The sequence below is a fragment of the Lissotriton helveticus genome, chromosome 9, assembly GCF_964261635.1.
Source record: "Lissotriton helveticus chromosome 9, aLisHel1.1, whole genome shotgun sequence".
In the NCBI taxonomy this organism is placed as follows: domain Eukaryota; kingdom Metazoa; phylum Chordata; class Amphibia; order Caudata; family Salamandridae; genus Lissotriton; species Lissotriton helveticus.
The window spans coordinates 707530298-707545334 of NC_136070.1; the positions used below are offsets into that span (position 1 = coordinate 707530298).

Here is a 15037-nt window from a genome sequence, read left to right on the forward strand (position 1 = left end):
TGTCTCACGGAAGCCCCTGGGCCAGATGAGGTGCCCATGGATGTATATAAATCAAACATACATATGTGGGCAACACTTCTTACAAATGTCCGGAGGAGTGCTGTGGCGAGTTGCGGACAGCTACTATTGTCCCTATTTTTTTAAAAAAAAAGGGGATAGACCCTCACTTGCATGCTACAACTGAAACTCCAGCTTCTTCAAAGGCGACTTGAGAGACGGAGGGTTCTTCGGTGTGTAAACTTTGAAAAATGCTGCCGAATGGAGCATTATACAGTGCAGTCACCACTTAAATTTGTTTAACAGCCATTGGTTTTCAGAAGGCACTTTTGAACTATTCTAGTATTTTGATGGTTAGTTTAGGCAAGGACTGGGTGTGTCAAGAGCTGCTTCATGGATTATTTTGAGCTTAAGAGTATTGAACCTCATCAGTCTAGTTCACATAATTGACATTACATATTCTATTCAATTAAATGATCCCAAATGGTTTATAAATACACTGACTGACAGCCCGGTATATAGGGAGAGTGCAAAGCAGTGGTAAAATGACAGTCATCCTGGCTGGTAGCATTTGACAGTAATCGGGTCCTACAGTTTAGTTGACAACGCAGGTATTACGCTTTCATCAGTACTAACTTCAGATAAATAAAGGAATGTCACAAGTTTGTACAAACAAGGAAGGGGCGTTTTACTTACTACATGTCATACTTCACCATTAGTTAGTGGGTGCCATTTGCCTTTTAGTTCTTACAGAGTTCATTGTGTTAAACTATCTTGCAAGCCTTGCTTTTCTTGACTAATGTCACTGAGATCATGCCCCAACAACATCTGGCTTCACCCTCATTGGACATTTAGTAGGTTGAGAGGTGTACCTCAATTTTAAACAGACTTTAATCTTTGTTATGTCCCAGTTTGTGTACTGAGTGATACATCCACAGACTGGTTAATTGTCATTGTGTTTGTGTGCATGCATAGTAGTCACAAAATGAAATGTATACGATTTTAACTTTAGAATAAATAAATATTATTTCAACTTTAGAATAAATAAATATTATTAATTATCTCAGGAGGTGCATCATTTTGGTGGTACAGACTAAAAGTGACATAAATTACCACGTTGGTAAGAAATGTTAAAACAAATACTGTCCAAAAGCCTATTCCGAAGTACTTTTCCCAGAGATCTCCAAACAGTGAGGGAAGCTAATAAATTGTAGTGAAGGTAGGATAACTTGCACCGTCGGAAAAATAAGCTTATTTCGAAAGCAGACAAAATAAAAAATATGCTCTCCCCACCAAATTGTTACATGAGTTATTAAAGGCCATTTAGTTGAAAGCAGCAACTTATATTTAAAAACGTGGCCATCACACTGAAGCCAAAAGCATTATGGGCATATTATCAAGGGATTTATCTCCGCTTTTTTGGCTTTAAAAGCCAAGAAAGCGGAGATAAAATTATCTCCCTATTACCTAACTGTTGTTAACACCAGTTAGCGACAGCTAGTAGGAGATAGCGACCCTCTTGGGCCCCGCTTTGCATGTCAGAGAAATGTATCACTAATGAAAAGCAAAGTGGGCGTGCCAAGATGTTAGCGACTGGAAACAGTCGCTAACATCGCTATCTCCTATTACCAACTTTTGGAGATATTCGCGCTAAGCGCGAATATCTCCAAAAGCTAACACCTGCCCATAGCAGTTCTTAGCCATGTTATCCAATGGGAGGTGGATAACATGGCTAAGAGCATTTGCTCGGTAATGCATGAATATCGCTGACTTTCAGCGATATTCATGCATTTCGGCCGATTTTTATTGCTTAGGAGATAAACCTTGATAATATCAAGGCTCCTAAGCGATAAAAATCGTCGCTACACGGCGATAAAATTATAGCCGCTAAGCCAACATAGCGATAATTATCGCTAGTTGTTGGTAATATGCCCCATATCTACAAAAAAAGAACACCTGGACAGAAACAAAAACCCTGGGGGCATATTACCAACCAATAGAGATAATTTTTGTCTCTAACTTGTTTAGAGACAAAAATTATCGCCGCAAATCGGTGATTTTTATCGCAGATAAACCTTGCTATTAGCAAGGTTTATCGCAAATGCGATAAAAAACGGCCGCAATGCATGAATATCGCTGAAAAGTCAGCGATATTCATGCATTATCGAGCAAATGCTCTTAGCCATGTTATCCACCTCCCATTGGATAACATGGCTAAGAACTGCTCCTGGGCAAGTGTTAGCTTTTGGAGATATTCGCGCTTAGCGCGAATATCTCCAAAAGTTGGTAATAGGAGATAGCGATGTTAGCAACTGTTTTCAGTCGCTAACATCTTGGCACGCCCACTTTGCATGTCATTAGTGATAAATATCACTGACATGCAAAGCGGGGCCCAAGATGGTCACTATCTCCTATTAGCTGTCGCTAACTGGTGTTAGCGACAGCTTGGTAATAGGGAGATAATTTTATCACTGCTTTCTTGGCTTTTAAAGCCAAAAAAGCGGAGATAAAGCCCCTTGATAATATGCCCCCTGGACTCTTGGGTTAAAGTGCAACGTTCTACTGACGTACAACACCCAGTCACACAAACGTTTGTCAATTTCAAAGAAACAATTGACAAGCAGAACTATATTGTGATATTTAGCTGGGATCTATCAGTTCAGTGAAAATTATCAAAAAGTAGCTCAAACGCTTCAAATTAATGTAGACAAAACAGGGAAGTTACTGAATCAGAAACTGTAACTGGACAGAGCTCGTCAGATTAAATGCTTGTGCACCAACACTTTTTGACTCTGCAGAGGTAAAGCTTTATCAGAAGTCCAACATTGAACAACACAGAGTAATGCAACCGTGTAACAACAGTACAGTAGCCTGTATTGTTACTTCTCACTCACTCACCTGCTTAATTGGTGGCGGATCTACAAAGCTCCTGCTTGCGAGGGTGCATTGTGAAGAAACATGCAGCGCTAGAATGTCTGACAGTAAGTGAAGCGCTGGCATGATGAAAAGAGCACATCTTTAAGCAAACTGCCTGTTTGTTGTTACCCATTGGTGGCGGATCCATTAATTTAATCTGAATCAGGGTACATTAAAGATTTTGGATTAAATCAAGTTTGTTCATTGCGTTTCTCACCAGTTGTTTACGTTGCTCGTTGTAAAATAAACCTTAAATAAAACAAGCTTTGGCAAAACCAACAGGTCTAGCCTGTACAAGAGGTATTAGTTTTGGCAATGTGTTTTTTACCATGTTGTACACCAGTATGGCTGCTGTTCAGCATGGCCTAAAGTTAGTGTTGTGGAGTATCCTTGAGTGGAGTGGGGGAGTTGAGTGCTGTAGGCTGGAATTGTTGTAGTAGAGTGTCGTAGATTCGAGTAGGAGAAGTTGAGAGTCGTAGAGTTGAGTTCAGTGGCAGGGAGTGTCACAGAGTGCAGTGTCATAGATTGTAATGTGGTAGAGTGAAGTGGCATAAAGTGGAGTGGAGTGGGGTGAAATAGGTTTGCGTGGGTTGGAGTGGGTTGAGGTAGTGGGGTAAATTGGACTGGAGTAGCTTGGGGTGGACTGAATTGGAGTACAGTGGGGTGAATTGGAGTGGGTGGACTGGATACAGTGGATTGGATTGGAGTGGTGTGGATCAAAATGGGGGAGGTGGATTGGATTGGGGTGGATTGGAGTGTGGTTGATTAGATTAGGGTAAGGTGGTGTGGAGTGGGGTGAAAATAGAGTGGAGTGGGCGAGGTGGATTGAATTGAAGTGGGGTGGGTTGGATTCAAGAGGGGTGGATTGGAGGGATTGGATTGGACTGGAGTGGGGTAGATTGGATTGAGTGAGGTGGACTGAACTGGGGTGGGGTGGATTGGATTGCAGTAGAGTGGGGTTGATTGGAGTAGAGTGATGGATTGGACTGCTGTGGGGTGGACTGAAGTGAGATGGACTGGATGAGAAGGATTAGATTGGAATGAATGGATTGAAATGGGTGGATTGTATTGGGTGGGATGGGGAGGACTGGAGTGGGGTGGCTTGGAATAGAATGAAATGGGGAGGACTGGAGTGGGCAGACTGGAGTGAGGTGGATAAGAGTTAATTGGAGGGGTGGATTGAATGGGAGGGGGTGGATTGGTTAGGAGTGGGGTGGATTGGATTGAAGTGGGAAAGGATGGGGTGGGATGGATTGGACTGGGGTGGATCGGACTGGAGTGGGGTGGAGTGAATTAGATTGGAGTGGGGTGGGTAGCAGTATGGTAGGCTGGATGGATTGGACTCAGTTGAGTGGATTGAACTGGGGAGAGGCGGATTGGAGTACAGGCGGGTTGACTGGACTGCAGTGTAGTGGGGTGAATTGGAGTGGGTGCTGTAAACTGGATGGGGTACATTAGATTAGAGTGTGGTGGATTTTAATGGGGTGTATTGGTTTGGGGTGTATTGGATTGGATTGAGGTGGGGTGGAGTGAGATGGATTAGAGTGGGGCAGAACAGAATGGGGCGGGCTGGAGTGGGGCGAGCTGCAGTGGGATGGACTGTATTTGAGTGGTGTGGGGTGGTCTGGAGTGAGGTGAGTTGGAATGGAGTGGGGTGGAATGGATTAGGGTGAATTAGAGTGGGGTATATTGGATTGATGTGGGGATTGGGTGAGGTGGGTTGGATTGGAGTGGAGTAGATTGTATTGCAGCGGGTGGATTGGATTGGGTGGGATCAACAGGATTAAAGTGGGGTGGTTTGGATCGGAGTAGGGTGGATTGGAGTGGGGTGGATTGGAGTGGGTTAAATTGGGTGTTGCTGGATTGGGGTGGATTTGATTGGTGTGAGGTGGACTGGATTGGAGTGGAATGGACTTGATTGGAGGGGGGTGGATTGGATTAGGATAAAGTGGATTGGATTGGAATGGGGTGGATAGGAGTGTGGTGTATTGTTTTGGATTGGATTGGGGGATTGGAATGAGGCAGATTGTTTTGGATTAAAGTGGAGCGCATTATGTTGGACTGGAGTGAGGCAGAATGGAGAGAATAGAGTAGGGCAGATTGTTTTGGATTGGGGTGGGGCAGATTGTTTTGGATTGGAGTGGGGCAGCTTGCTTTGTATTGAAGTGGGCAGATTGTTTTGGATTAGAGTGGGGCAGATTGTTTTGAAATGGGGTAGATTGTTTTGGATTCGAATGAGGCAGATTGGAGTCGGCGGATTGGAGTGCAGAGGATTGGAGGGAGGCAGATTGGAGTGGGGTGGATTTGAGTAGGAAAGATTAGAGTGAGGTGGATTTGAGTGAGCAGATTGTTTTGGATTGGTGTAAGGTGGATTGGATTGGCGTGGGGCTGATTGGCATGGGGCAGATTGGAGTGGAGCAGATTGGAGTGGGGTAGATTGGAGTGGGGTAGATTTATGGGAGTGGGGCAGATTGGAATGGGCTGATTGATTGGGATTGTAGTGGGGCAAATTCTTTTGGATTGGAGGGGGGCAGACTGTTTTTGGTTGGAATGGGGTGAATTGGAGTGCAGCAGATTTGAGTAAGACAGAATGCAGTTGGGTGGTTTGGGAGGATTGGAGTGGAATGGATTGGGGCGAGTAGTTTGGTTTGGATTGGACTGGGGTGGACTGGATTGGTCTGGGGTGGACTGGATTGAGTGAGAGTGTTGGATTGGTGTGGGGTGAGGTGGGGTGGATTGAACTGGGGCGGATTGGAGTGGGGTGGATTGGGGTGTACTGCATGATTATATGTTAAAGCATAATTTCAGAAATTACACATAAGAAAGAAACAATGTCGCTTTGCAATATTATAATCCTCATCTTTTGAAAACAGCGCCCACGAGCAAAAGTAAAAGGCAACATTAGTGCAAAGTGAGAAAAGAAGACTTGCCAAAATAAAAGAAAGATAACTATAGAAAATAAATCTTTGCAATTTTGTTGGTCCTGCTGGGCAAGTTTTTGCCAGATACATATCTCTGTTTGCAGGTCACTAAAAGTTAAAAAGAACAAACTATTACCTACATCACGTCAGGAGCAGCGGGTGGGCACTAATTAAGTGGAATTAATCAGTGCTTGGTCCCATTGTTTCGGTTACAAGCTACAGGGAGGGGGGTGGGATGTAGTAAGTTAATGCAGATAGAATGTATGAACTAGTGACGCTAGCACTCACACTGCGATTCGTATCACCGCAATCACAACTTTTATGGTGTTTTCATCTCTGAGCCAAATATATGTTAATTGCAATGTTAGCCATCATACTACTGTATGCAACACCTATCTCAAAGCCGAAACACTTGATTCGCTGTCATGCTGGATTGCTTATTATGAAAATCAATAAAATATGTTTAAAAAAAAATTAAAATCAGTGCTTGGTGAGTGCTCCATAGAGAAGAATGGAAATGATGTTAGGCCTACAGTGACAAATTACGAGCTGCAAAGAAGAATGCCAAGCAAGCCAACAAACGGTAAGCAATGAGCGGGCTCCAAGCCCTTTTCTGTATACAAGAGTGTCTAGCACGACGGATGCATTCGCTAGCGCATGCTCTCGCAGACTCAAACCTAACAAATAAGGTTGCTGAGTCTCTGCTTTTCAAGACATCTCTTTGGTGACCCATCCTTTTTGGGACAAAGCCTACCAGACAGCACAGTTGTCTGGTTTGCTAATGACATCTTGGGGCCATTCGAAAAGCATCCCTGGGAATACATTCAGTTCGTTGCTTGCCTTTGGCTTTGCGTTTTGTAACTCACTTTTGCTTGCATTCTATTCGCTGACTCTATCTGTTTTAGGCTGTCCACCTTCATTTTGTCACTTCCATTGCCCAAACCTTGTTTACTGTATACTTGCACCAGTGCTCGATTACGGTAAACAGGCCTTTAACCCCTTCAGCGCTCGTGACAAGGTCAGCTCGTCATGGGCGTTACCTGCGCTACGCGGATGACGAGCTGACCTTGTCACGTAAAGCGCGATTTTTGAAATCGCAGCGCGCAGTGGGAAAACCGCTAGCACGCATGCGGTTAAATCTTGTTCTTATCTTGTCACATTTGCTGTGCGTTCAAAGATGGGGGTCAAATATCAGGCTCTGTATTAAAGGCAGCTTGGTGCTTACTTTTCTTTCTTTGACTTCAAAGTGACAGGATTTATATAACAATCAAGCTGGCTTCTCAGGGGTGTGTACTATATAATGTTTTTTTTTCAGCACAAAACAACATTTTAATGTCTGTAAATGAACTGTGCAAATATTTCAGAATGTGGAAAGCTCAAATGAAGCCCATTTTTGGTACTTCTGAAGTGTGGTAAAAACAATACTTTAATATGATCAAAACAAATCAATACACTAGGTGATGACATTTCCACACGTTATCATTTGTGCACTGTATTAATTTATTAGCAAAACTGTGTTTGTGCAAACATAATGGTCATTTCAATTGAGGATGTGTTGTCTGTAATGTCAGTGCACTACCACACCATGCATATTCCACTTTACCCCACTCAAAACACTGCACTGTACTCTGCATCACTCCAAACTATTCCATTCCACCCCACACTGCTTCACTGCACTCTGCCCTGCACCACTCCACTCTATGCCACTTTACTTGGCACCTCTCTACTCTACACCACTCTACTCAATGCCAAATCACTCTACCTCACACTACTCTACTATTCACCACTGCACTCTACAACACTGCACTCTGTGCCACTGCACTCTAACACCTCTTCACTCTAAACAATCTACTCTATGCCACTCTATTCCACTCTGCGCCATTCCACTTTATGCCACTTCACTCCACACCACTGCAATATATCCAGGGCACTCTACTCCACTCTGCCACAATGCAGACTACTCCTCTTCCACTCTACACCGCTGCACTCTACGCCACTGCACTTTACACTAATCTACTCTGCACCACTGCACTGTATGCTACTATTCTCTACTCCGCATCACTCTACTCCACGACAGTCTACTTTACACCATTTCACTATACACAGCTTTATTTTGCACCATTCACCAATGCACTCTATGTCACTCTACTCTTCACCATTGCACCCTCTGCCACTCTACTCGGCAACACTGCACCCTCGCCACTGAACTCGATGCTACTGGACTCTACTGTGCACCACTCTACTCTATGCCAATCCACTGCACTCTGTGCCACTATATTCTATGCCACTACCCTCTATGACACTCTAATCTACTGTGCACCACTGCACTCTATGACACTGCACTCTATGTCGCTTTACTCTATGCCGCTCTACTCTACTCTGCACCACTGTACTCTATGCCAGTGCAGTCTACCACACTCTACTATGTACCACTGCATTCGTCACTGCACACCTGTACTCTTCCCCACTCTACTCTATGTCAATGCACTCTAAGCCACTGCACTCTACGACACTGCACTCCCTGACACCCTACTATGCAAGGCTTCACTCCTCACCACTAAACTAAATGCTACTCTACCCTACACCAATGCACTCTATCATGCACCACTCCACTCTGCCCTGCACCAAGCCCCTCTACGCCAATTCACTCTGCTCAGAAACAATCTACTCTACGTCACTGCACTCTACGCCACTGCAATCTACTCTGCACCCCTCTACATCACTGCACTCTATGCCAATGGACTCTACACAACTTTACTCAAAGTCAATGCACTCTAAGCCTATCTACTCTGCCCCACTGTACTTTCCACCACTTCACTCTAGTTCACTCTACTCTACTCTACTCACTCTACGACACTACACTCCAAAATACTCCACTCTATGACGTTCTACTTCATTAAACTTTGCTCCATTCTATGACACTCTACTCCCTCTATGCCACTCCACTCTACAACACTCTACCCCACCCTATGCCACTTTACAATACTACTCCAATCTACGACACTCTACCCAACTCCCTCTACCCCACTCCATGCCTCAATACTCCACTCAATTCTTCAACACACTACTCCACTGCACTGCTCCACTATACACCAATCCACTCCACTCTATGCAACTCTACTATGACACTCTATGCCACTTCACTCTACTCTACACCAATCGACTCTACAACACTCTACTCCACTCTCTGCAATTCCACTCTCCTACACTTTTCCACTCTATGCCACTCCACTCCACAGCACTCTACTCCACTCTACGGGACACTGTCTACAGCACTCCACTTTGGAAGCTGTATATACACAATGAGAATGTATTCATCAAATCAGAATCATTTATGTAATTATATATCAATAGTTTGTACAAAATTTCCATAACATTATAAACACATATGTAATCATAAAAGGTGATGGCGTGTCCCAAGTGAGTTTAACAAAACAAGTGAACCTAAACTGCTAAGGTGAAACATAATATTATGTAGACAACATAAGGTTTCAAGTTTACAATTCAGTTGGAAAGAGACAACCCAATTATAAGTATAAACCATTAAGGTACAGCAGTTGAAATGCATAAACAACTGTTGCAATAAGTTTGTTTCTTTATCTCTGTTGACGGCGTTTCGACCTGTATGGGGTATCAGGTCTCTTCAGGACTGTTCAATGAGGGGCACCTATAAGATGTGATAAGTGTATGTTAGCCAGTAGGCCATCAAAAGCGAGTAATCATGGATTCATTTGGGCAATGTAAAAAAAACTCGCCCTACCTTTGAAGGGTTTGCGCTGCTTAGGGAGCGAGCAAATGTGGCACCGTGAAGAAAAGGTGAAAATAAGGACTTACAGGGATCCCAGCCAAACACCTACGATGACTACAACGCATCCAAAACGTCTCCGCCTGACTGATAGTCAATGCCCCCCGCTGCTGCCACATTCCCCCCTTCGGAGAGACCTACACTGGCTCCCCGTAGACAAGAGGATCACCTCCAAGCTCCTCACCCACGCACACAAAGCACCCCACAACGCCGGACCAGCCTACTTGAACAGCAGACTCAACCTCCACACCCCGACCCGTCAGCTCCGCTCGGCCAGCCTCACCCTCGCCGCCGTCCCCCGCATCCAATGAACGACCTCCGGCGGCAGATCCTTCTCCTACCTCGCTGCCAAGACCTGGAACACCCTCCCTACCCACCTACGGCAGACCCAAGACCTACTCGCCTTCAGAAGACTCCCCAAGACCTGGCTCTTCGAGCAGTAGCCGCTACCTCCCTCCCCTCAGTGCTTTACAAGTACTCTGATTGATTGATTGATTGAATTTTACCCCGAGAAACCAACCATATATACGTGCGTGTTGCACAGAATACAAACAGGTCTTGGCCACACGCAAGGCAGCTCTTAAGGAGGAGACATGGAAGGAGTTGTTAGAAACGAGTACCCTAGGGAACAGCTCAAGGTTCTGGGGTATTGTCAATACCTCAGGCTCCCACATCACGGAGGAAGAATGGGTGTCCCATTTTCTAACTATGTTTAAGGGCTCTATGGCTCTCCATGGACAGCCAACTAGGGAACATAAAACCGTTAGCGTGACCTTTGAGCAGATAGAGGTGGAGGCGGGGATTGCTGGCCTAACCAGTAACAAGGCCCCGGGTCCAGATGGCATCCCTCTGGATCTCTATAAATCAGACCCATCTTTCTGGGCACCGATCCTTGTGGCAGTTCTTAATGCTGCTGCCAGGGACGGTTGCCCGGAATCCTGGGCCACTTCCACCATTGTGCCTGTGTTCAAAAAGGAGAATCGCAACAGCACTTTTTGCTATAGGCCGATCTCCCTTATCGATTCAGTAGTAAAAGTGGTGGGAGGAGTGCTATTGGAAAGACTATCTTCCTGGGCAGAGGAGCATAACATCATCTCCGACATCCAATATGGGTTTCGCCCAGGGCGGTCAACAGTGGCCCAATGTCTACACCTTTACCTGATTCGCGGTAAATACACAATGGCTCGTCCAGGCACAATCTACCTGGCCTTCATGGACCTTTCATCCGCGTTTGACTGTGTCAATCGAGCCAAGCTGTGGCAGACCACGAGGGCCATTGGCGGGGAAGATAACATTGTGAATTTCCTAGTGGATCTACATAGGGACACCAAGACGAATGTTAGATACGCCCAAGATCTCCGGGTGTCTAGGGATTTTAAAATCAAAAGAGGGGTAGGGCAAGGCTGTGTTTTGGCCCCTTTTCTACTTAATTTTTACATAAATGAGCTTGACGGAGTCCTGGTGGGCAGACTTCCCGCATGTAGGGCGACAGGGTCTCCCCGTCCTACCATATGCAGATGATGCGGTCCTCATACCCAGAACCACCAGGGGACTCCAAACTTTGTTAGATACCTTTTTAAAATTCATGGGGTCTTGAGATCTGGCAATTAATAACGCTAAATCCTAGGTTTTGCAGGTAGGGCAACGGCCGATGAAAAAGTACCCCTTTACAGTGCACCAGAGAAGGTCCCCTTGATGACAGTTTTTTCATACCTGGGGGTCTTATTGGACAACTGCCTGAAGTGGGGGCCCCTTTTTCAGAAGAAAAAGGGGGAGTTCTGCAGAATATCTTCTGCCATTTTTAACTTTGCTGCAAAGAGAGGCAAGCGCCAGATTGCAGCCATGTTGAAAATTTACCAGGCTAAAGGTGTAGCAACTGCCTGGTACAGCAGTGAAATCTGGGGATACACCACCACAGATGTATTACATGTGGTCGAGAATAATTTTCTAAAACATCTGCTGGGTGTGCCAAATGGATCGTCAAACTTGGTAGTCCATGAGGAATTGGGGGTACCTTTCTTATGTGACACCCTAGCTCTGCGCCCTCTAGTGTTTTGGCTCAAGTGCTGGCTGAATAAAGAATTAGCTCTCAGCCAGCAGATTATAACTGACTGTGGTAGCCTCGACCATTTGTACCGGATTCCATGGCTGAATAACATTAGAGGCTACTTTGCAGAGTTGGGTCGCCCTGAACTTCTTTTCATCATTGTAAACAAGCATTTGCAATGCAATAGGTCTCACATTACTGAAAGTTTGACCTATTGGAGTTCAAATAATAATTCAATGCCAATAGCTCAAACTAGACCTATTGTATTCCAAATGCTTGTTAAAAAACATGCAACAAAATCCTTAATTCCCACAAAAATTAGCTGGGGGGACAGTTTATTTCAAGTAATGCATTTCCATAGGGTAGTTACATGGAACTGTAGCTATACTATAGCAACGTAAGGACTGTCTGCCTCTGGGAATGCACTAACAGTGAGGTACACAGGGGGAGGTGCATGTGTGACCTAATGTTGTCAGTCTCCTCAGTTGTCCAGTCTCCAGAGCTGTGAAGGGCAGGGCTGTCGGCTGTTGAGAGTCTGGCAGGCAGGATACACCTCCATAAAGCTGGTCAGAGGGCACAGTCTCTTGCAATTCCCACAAATACTGAGGTACCCTTACAGCTTCAAGATCAGAGAGAAACAGAAATGCTCTATGGTGTGTGCCAGTGGAGCACACACTAGAGTCTGGACTGTTGCTTTGCTTTATCTTCAGAGAATAAATGGTATTTCATCTAGTTCAGGCCTGCAGCTGTGTGTGCGGCATCACTGCTGTCCTGCCACATATAGTAACTGGCTTCCAGGAGTTCCGCGCGGGGCCTGCATAGCGTGTCCATTTCGATCTGCTGCGAGTCCTGCCAGCAGCCAATGTTGGTGCCCGAGGCCTCAGCAGGAGGATACTTTGTACCCGCATCTCTGATTCCTATCAGGATCCCTCTGCTGCTGCCAGCGCCTCGGCCTGGCTGTGGGTCTGGCGCAGGGCCTACACTAACAGCGCGTGGGCTGGAGACGTGAGAGGAAACATGCAGACGTCCATGCCCTTGTGCTCATGGTTCAGAAAAAAGTTGCCATCTAGTAGGTGAATTGTAGAATGTGAAACTAGAAAGTCTGGGACCAGTCCTGGCTTCCCCGCATGATCAACTTGTGTGATCCTATGCAAATAATTTATTTTACAAAGCCTACTTTTTTATGATCACATATTGGAGCACCTTTGGTGTGCGATTTACAAAAAAAATGTGATGTATTTAGATGAAATGTTCCTGCAATGAAATCCTCTTTTTTTTTTTTTGTTGTAAGACCTTTATTGCATCAAACATCATTACACAACAATGAGCCTATAACTAGGGGGCCGGCTGCGCAAATGTATATTTGCATTAATCATTAACAAAGTTACACAGCCCAATAGCCGACAACGACAGGTCCGGCGGCGTAGAAGTGGATATATGCATCAATTAATAAACCATTGCGTACTCAAAGAGGAATGTTGTCTCACTTTTGATTTTTTTTTGTGTTATTAAACTGTCTCTAGAACCTATAGGAGAACATTTCAAAATAGCTACCATTCTAGACACTTAAACAAAAATGTTGGCAGTGTTTACAGTGCTCTATACCAGGACTTTGACAATGTGTTCATCTAATCATGTCAGGTGTCGCGTGAACTGGTTACGTCCGGGGCAGTTTGACAGACCGTCGCCCCATCGTATGTCAATCATTGTCACCACTACTCTCGTCCAGTTGTGGGATTGTGTCAATCCTCCCCTTCCTCGTCCTCTGAACTGGTTATGTCGTCTTCGGGCAGCGGGTCACATAGATCACCCCGATACCCATTCCAAGGCAGCCACACTTTATTTCACTTACGTGGATTCACCCTCGCCATATATACCACTCTTTCTATCAGCATTAACATGTCCATGTTCTTGCACCATTGTGTTAAGGTAGGTGATTCTGCTGCCCCCCATTTCTACGCTATATCCCTTTTAGCCACCATAATGCCTATCGTGGCCCACAGCTGCCCCTGGCGAGTGAGATCATTCGGGTCCCATACATTCAGCAGACATGTGCGGGGGTCTGGAGGTAGGGAAGCCTCTAGTGTTTGCGAGATGGTGCGCATTACCTGTCTCCAGTAGTCCATTACTATGGGGCAGTCCCAAATAGTGTGTAGGAAAGTTCCTTCCTCCCCGCACCCTCTGAGACAGTAGGGATGTGGCGCACTGTGGAGCTTGTGCAGGGTGGTTCTGGTGTAGTAGATCCGATGCAGTATTTTAAGCTGCACCAATCGGAACCTGGTCGAAATGCCCGCTTCTTTTGGGGATGCCAGTGCTGCATTCCAGTCTGTATCATCCATGTCTCCCAATTTGCCCACCCATTTCTCCCGTAGTGCGCTCGTGGGGTCAGGTAGGTTGTTCAGCAATTTGCGATAAGTAAGGGAGGTAGCACTGTGTTGCATAAAGTCGGTAAGCAGTCGGTCTTCTATCGTCGAGGCTTCGGGGACGTCTGTGCCTACCGGTATCACTCTCAATAGTGCATGCCGAATTTGCACATATCTATACGTTTCATTTGGGCCTAGGTCGTATTGTTGCTGGAGTTGAGAGAAGGCGACCACAGTTCCCCCTGCCCACAGGTTACCACTTGTGAAATGCCGATGTTGTCCCACTGCGTGAAGCCCTTGCTGTGCCTCAAATGACCCAGTGCCTTGGTGTCCCATAGCGTGGTCAGTTTAGTAATTCCGTCACCCCATTTCAGCTTCGCCTGCACCGTATGCCATAACGCCACCGTGTGTTTCGTGGGTCCCTTAAGTTTTGCCGCCAGACCTTTGTGATAAAGTGTCGCCAATAAACTATGGGACCACTTACCTGCGAAGAGCTTTTGGCCTGGAGGAGGATCTACCTGTTTCTGTCCAGGAACCCGGACCTCGCCGGAGTAATAGGGCTGCACGCCAGGGAGCAGTACTGGACTTGGGCTGTGGCTGACAGCGGGGCGGCGAGCGGTGCAGGGACTCCATATCCCAGGAGTCCCTGCGTGACCGAGTGACACCTTCCGGTCCGCTCTCCCTGCTGTCCCGCCCCCCACCCTTTGGAGCCTTTTAAACCCCCACTTCCTCTTCCACTGTGGGACCACTTATTTATTAAGCCCTTACCTGCGAAGAGCTTTTGGCCTGGAGGAGGATCTGCCTGTTTCTGTCCCGGAACCCGGACCTCGCCGGAGTAATAGGGCTGCACGCCAGGGAGCAGTACTGGACTTGGGCTGTGGCTGACAGCAGGGCTGCGAGCGGTGCAGGGACTCCATATCCCAGGAGTCCCTGCGTGACCGAGTGACACCTTCCGGTCCGCTCTCCTTGCTGTCCCGCCCCCCACCCT

The 15037-nt window shown here is 46.1% G+C and overlaps 1 protein-coding gene across 2 annotated transcripts in view; it reads right to left on the minus strand.

Annotated features, from left to right (window-relative positions):
• Nucleotides 1-2901: 2901 nt before the first annotated feature.
• The window catches only part of LOC144782941 (uncharacterized), a 682231-nt gene continuing 670095 nt past the window's right edge, over nucleotides 2902-15037 (minus strand). For both annotated transcript variants that reach the window (XR_013601325.1, XM_078662171.1), the window contains one exon: nucleotides 2902-3070. The gene's annotated coding sequence lies outside the window, so the exon portion shown is untranslated. The remainder of the gene's footprint in view (nucleotides 3071-15037) is intronic.